This window comes from Dreissena polymorpha, chromosome 5, assembly GCF_020536995.1.
Source record: "Dreissena polymorpha isolate Duluth1 chromosome 5, UMN_Dpol_1.0, whole genome shotgun sequence".
Classification (NCBI taxonomy): Eukaryota; Metazoa; Mollusca; class Bivalvia; order Myida; family Dreissenidae; genus Dreissena; species Dreissena polymorpha.
The window spans coordinates 54,334,635-54,341,469 of record NC_068359.1 but is presented as its reverse complement, the minus strand read 5'-3'; positions in this window follow the sequence as shown (position 1 = coordinate 54,341,469).

Here is a 6,835-nt window from a genome sequence, read left to right as displayed (position 1 = left end):
TAGACGTGTGTCAATATTATTGGTGTTATAATACGTTCTTCAAATTTAATTAGAACAGTTAAGATACCAAAGTACAGCTTCTGATTCAGAAAGTATGCGTTTTATGTCAATATTTCGATAATCTAAGATCTTAAACTGTATTTTAGGATTACCACGCCTATCTGGCGCTTGTTTATATCACCAGTATTCGAGTTCGAGTAAATATTACTACCAGTTCAAATAACTACCGACCTGATACATTCAAGTACATTCTTCCATGACTTGTGCATGTTTTATTCGTTGAAAATTAAATTGCCCCGCACGAAAGCCCTTTTTGACGCTGTTCCTAAGTGACACACTGCATCAACAAATAGAGTATTTCATTAACCGGTATGCTGTAATCCAAAATGATTTCAGAATTCTACTTTATTGGTTAATGTATTTGTTTAAAATAGATATCGCCTCATGCACGCACTTTTTTAAGAAAGCTTTTTGAAAAACTACATGAAACTTATTATAATAATTACGTTTAAAATACGATAATTGTGTTTATTATTACATATTTGGTTTACATGACATATACGTTTTAATTACAAATCGCTTACATTTAAAAAAATGCAAACAATATAATTTTATCAGTGCGAAATATTTTTTCTTTATGACTAATTGAGTCGTGTTCTGAGAAAACTGGTCATAATGCATTGCGTAAAGTGTCGTCCCAGATTAGCCTGTGCAGTTCGCACAGGCTAATCAGGGACGACACTTTCCGCTTTTATGGTATTTTTAGTTTCAAGGAAGTCCATCCTTACCGAAAATCAAGTTAAGGCGGGACGTGTCGGCCCTCGGCTTCGGTCCATATACTATTTTGGGCTGCCTGGCTGGTAACTATTCTGCCATAGGGCCCTCAGTGAGGTTTTCTATTTCTTAAGTATTGTTTAATGTGTTGCTCCCGTTCGTTTCCACATTAACAAATGCTTGCACAAACTGTTAAGCCGGGATACTTGTATTGGGTTAATATTTCTTGATTGTCCTTTTATAGGATAATAATAGGAAAACATTTGAATGACAATGAGTAAAGGACTTAAGTGACCATGAGTAAAGCACACAGCTACATGTACTATGAAGCGAAATGCTGTGGTGTTTGTTATCAACCAGCGGTTACATATCTCTTTTCTCAGCCGATTCTCTCCTATTCTATCCAGATTACTTAACCCATTTATCCCTGGTGGACTCTCCCGTCCTTCTAAATTGGCTAAATTTATTTCCAAAATTAGGGATGTCTAGAATATTTATTTCTATATTTAGAATATTTCTTACAGAAATTCTTTTAAGCAAACAGCGCAGACCCTGATGTGACGCCGCATCATGCGGCGTCTCATCTGGGTCTACGCTGTTTGCCAAGGCATTTTTCTAGACGCTAGGCATAAATTGGTTCAAATAAGCAGTCCGATCGTTACGTTCATGGATCTGCTTCATAATGACGATTTTTGTTGAATCCAGTAAGGGGGAGTGTAGAGTCCTTCTATATAGTCCCGCCTACGCCAACCTTTTCAAACAGTAATGACTGTACTAGAATGTAAATCTGCGGTTGAAGCTTTCTGATTGGCCGGCTCCTTAATCGATTCGTATGGTCTAATGATCGACGTTTATATACTGCTGTCTTCGAATGAAACAAAACCTTAAAACCATCAAGTCCATAGTATGAGCAAACATGGACTTAAAATTTACCGAAAATATTTTACCTAAATATAGACAAAGTTCATATTTGCTTTGTGTAAATGTTTGCAATGAACTGTACTTCTTTTTTACTGACTCAATGGGTTAATGATTCGAATTATATTTACCAAACCGTTGTGTGCGTTAAGTGCATATGTCATAACGATGTACTAAAATAATGAAATATTTAAGTGCGCAGCATTCGCAGAAAATGCATAGTAGCTTTCGTCTTCGAATATAAACGTTTATTCCATTAACACTTACGACCGATAAGACAGACTGAACCTAAAAGAAATATGAAAACTAATAGCGTATATACCAATATGATAAGTTTCAATATTCCAATCCAAAATTCGCGAACTGCTAGAACTGCTATATAATTTGCTTAGTAATTGTCGGCGAATTGTACAAGAATAATTTAGAAAAGGGTACACACAACAGCTTTATTCATTTGGATGCCGCACAATCAAGGTGATTCATGTTGTGAAACAGCAATTACTGAGTGAAATTTTATGAATGGAATTCTGGATCATATTTATAACACGATACTACAAAGATAATGAAACGTAAGGAATTTGATTTACACCTATAAAATCTGTGTATGATTATTTTGTATCTTGATATTTCCACGAAAATAGCATCCACTGTCAATAATTTCAATAGGTCTAGATAGATAAAAACTATTTATGCTTAACATATTGGTGGTACCTTGTTAGGCACCTGTGATCAGGAGCATGTATCAAAGGAGCAATAGATATTCGTGGATTATTTTTGAAACTTATGACTCATCATGAAATACGTTTACCTTTTTGAATAGTATAAACACTTGTTCCAAGTACTCATAAATAATAACACAACCTCTTACATCTAAGCATTATAGGAAAATTGGTAGTTTGCTTTGGGTGTGTTTATAACAGTCCTCAATTGTGCAACAAATTACCAAATACATGAAAACATTACGCAGTAAACGTTTTGATTTCATTTTGTTACACATCTCAAATTAGTTTATACGAGCGAAATACACAATCCGTATTCGAATAAAATGATAAAACTGTAATCAACCCACACCGATAAAAAGCAAGTGTAATTTTTATAGTAAACATAAAAGATATTTATTGCTGAAATTAAGCAAAATGTGTTAAAGATAGTACATGTTTGATGCCTAAAAAGATAGCTTTTTGATCCTGAAATGTAAATTTTTCAGCAACAAGCTTTCATCTTTACAGATTTTTACTTAAACATTTGAGTTAGTGTGCTTAAATCTGCCAAGTTTAAGAAGTATTCTTTAAAAGTATATACAGCTTAACCCATGTATGCCTAGCGTCTAGAAAAAAAAGGCCTTGGCAAACAGCGCAGACCCAGATGAGACGCCGCATAATGCTGCGCTGTTTGATTAAATGAATTTCTGTAATAAATATTCTAAATAAAGATATAAATATACTAGACATCCCTTATTTTAAAAATAAATTGATCCAATTTAGAAGGATGTGAGAGTCCATTAGGCATTAATGGGTTAAATTCATTATAAAACTCGTTTTTATTTAACAAGTGTGGAATGTTACGACGTGGTTGCTTTCTGAATGTGTATAACTTTAAATGGCTGTGTATGCTTGAAATGAACCAACTACACGTGTATAAGCAACTGTAAAATTTACTTGTTTATTTCAGCTGGTATACGCGAAATAAATAAGACACTGTTCTGAAAATGTGTTTAGCATAACGATAACGTAATTATGACTCGTCGGTATTCGCATTTATAAACATCATAAAAACTTACGTCAAATATAACAATTCAACGTGCAAACTTTAAAGCCTGTATATACAATCTTAGTAAGATAATCATGAGCCGTGTTTCTAAAACACAATGCCCTCTTCTGCCCTTGGAAGTGGTCAGGAAAACACAATGCCATCTTCTGCACTTGGAAGTGGTCAGGAAAACACAATGCCCTCTTCTGCACTTGGAAGTGGTCAGGAAAACACAATGCCCTCTTCTGCACTTGGAAGTGGTCAGGAAAACACAATGTCCTCTTTTGCACTTGGAAGTGGTCAGGAAAAAAGACCAGGAAACTGTTATTTGAGAGAAAATGCCAAGGCTCGTAACTTCATGAAATATCAATGGACTAGAACAAACTCACGATTGATCTGAAAGTAATGCAGGTAGACTCACACACTAAAAATCAAGCCAGTATCTGAAAGCGCTTAGGATAAACTACCGGAAAATGTAGTAGTTTTTACAAAAAAGGCCAACCCCGTAATTTCGTAAAAAATCCATAGTCTGGCTAGAAAGTTAGTCATGTAGGTAGGCTCACATATAAAAATCAAGATTCATTTGCCAGCGTTTTGGAACGCATTTCTGAAAACTGTTATTCTGGAGAAAAAGTTCAAGGACCGTAACTTCGCCAACAATCAATACCAGTGGACCGGAACGAAACTCGAACTTGATCTATAAGTCATGCTTAACGGATGCAAACGCTCGGCTGCGGGTGCAGTTTTGAATAAATGAAAGCTTGTCAGATTTTTTTTTATATAAAAGGTCACAGTGACCTTGACCTTTGGCCTAGTGACCCAAAAAAGGGAGAGGCGTGTAGAACTCATCAAGGTGCATCTTCGTATGAAGTTTTAAAGTTGTAGGTGGAAGCACTTTGATTTTAGAGCCAATGTTAGAGTTTTAGCACGGCGGACGACGAGCTGACTATGACAATACCTTGGGTTTTCTCCGAAAACTGCCGAGCTAAAAAATCAGGCAAATATTTGAAAGCGTTTAGGCAAAAAAAACTTCCGGAAACGGAATGCCGGACGAACACACAGACGGACAGTGCGACATACATATGCCATCCAACTGGGGACATAAATTATTAACAAGATACTAGCATACAAATAATTGTTACCCGAGCATCAACGAAGTAAGAGTTGTGTGCAAAATTAATTTCGTTACAGCCATAAATAATTCAGTTACATAAGACATGCACACTACCCTACACTAATGTGACACCCACACTATAAATGTGAAAATGTGTAATACGTCACAATGCGACGTTTTAAGTTATACAGCAAATACGATTTAACTTGTTGGTATCGTCGCAAACCTGGTCGTTTGGATTCTAATTTGAAAACATTCCTTGGTCATACATATATATTGGTTGATGTTTTAGACAATGAAAATCTGCCATTAATATCGTACATACTCGCTTTGGTGACAGATGTTTGATAATATTCATAATACTTTTATATTATACAAATTTAAATAGTGTAGTCACTGTGTGATTTGTTTCCTTAATATTTTGAATTCGATCTAATCTAAACTCAGTGCGTTGTGGGGTTAAGCTAATCGAATATGAAGCTACCGACAATATTAGTCTTATTTATGCAACGCGATACAACTACGATATCGATTGCAACACAAATTTCACGATTTTTGTTCATCATACAAACTTTTTTTATTTCTATGTAACAGACTTCGACAGATCGTTTATTAAGTTAAGCAACGTCTTATCAGGACCAACGTTCACACGTTCTGTTTAGAATATATCAGGAATTTACTTGAACCACGAAGTTAGTCCTTCAGAGTTTGCAAATACTTATACCTATGCTTTTCAAGTGATGCAATAAGAGGCGGAACTGAACATTTACAGATTGAAATGTCAACAGTTTATGTTCTCAATTACGTACCAGCTGATACATATAAACGAGTTAGGCTAAATAAAATATTAATTTATTAATTGCGTGTGGATCCATATATCAAATCTTGATCACTTTCCTGAAATTCAAAACGTCTTATTGCAAGTGCTAAGCCGACCAAATTATGTTCACTCGTATGTGTGGCATAACTGCACAGAATTGTACAAAACTTCAATTTCATAGATCTGTTGGTTCCACTATTTGAAAAATGTTATTCTAATGTGTTAATCAATTACGTTTTCTGTTGTTGTTTTTTATTCGTATAAGAACGGTCATTACCTGCTTAAATATGAGTATCATCGATTTTAATTAAAATATTTTATGTTCTTAATCCAATACATGAACATCAACGGAGAATGTTACATGAATATGAAAGCTAACATATCTCAGTATTATACAATAAATAACATATTTAGTACATCAATTAAATTCATAACGACAACGTTCAAACCGACATGTTCCCCTGTATTTGTTGCAAAACAAAAAAAATGTGTACATGTGGTAGAATCAAATCTGAATTAATTAGTGCGAAATTCCAATTATTTTACATGCAGTTTGCACGATTGAGTAAACGGCTGACAACAAAAAGTATTAGCAATTGTATAAAGTGCCAATTTCTGTTATCTTCTGGCATCGCTTACTCAGAACAAGATGTGTTTGTGAAACACTATGTCCCCGTATATGACGTTTGACCTTGAAGGATGACCTTGACCATTCACCACTCAAAATTTGCAGCTCCATGAGATACACATGCATGTCAAATATAAAATTGCTAGCTTCAATATTGCAGAAGTGACATTACATGAGCAATTTTGACCCATATATTTAACCTTGAAGGATGACCTTGACCTTTCACCACTTAAAATGTGCAGCTCCATGAGAAACACATGCATGCCAAATATCAAGTTGCTATCTTCAATATTGCAAAAGTACTCATAAAATGAACGATTTTGGCCACATATATTTGACCTCTGACCTTGACCTTTCACCACTCAAAATGTGCAGCTCCATGAGATACACATGCATGCCAAATATCAAGTTGCTATCTTCAATATTGCAAAAGTACTCATAAAATGAGCGATTTTGGCCACAAATATTTGACCTCTGACCTTGAAGGATGACCTTGACCTTTCACCACTCAAAATGTGCAGCTCCATGAGATACACATGCATGCCAAATATCAAGTTGCTATCTTGAATATTGAAATATTGCAAGTGTACATAAAATGAGCGATTTTGACCCATATATTTGACCTTGATGGATGACCTTGACCTTTCACCACTCAAAATGTGCAGCTCCATGAGATACATATGCATGCCAAATATCAAGTTGCTTTCTTCAATATTGCAAAAGTTATTGCAAATGTTAAAATTGGCACAAACCAACAGACTTACCAACCAACAGACAGGGCAAAAACAATATGTCCCCCACTACTATAGTGGGGGACATAAAAATTATTCCA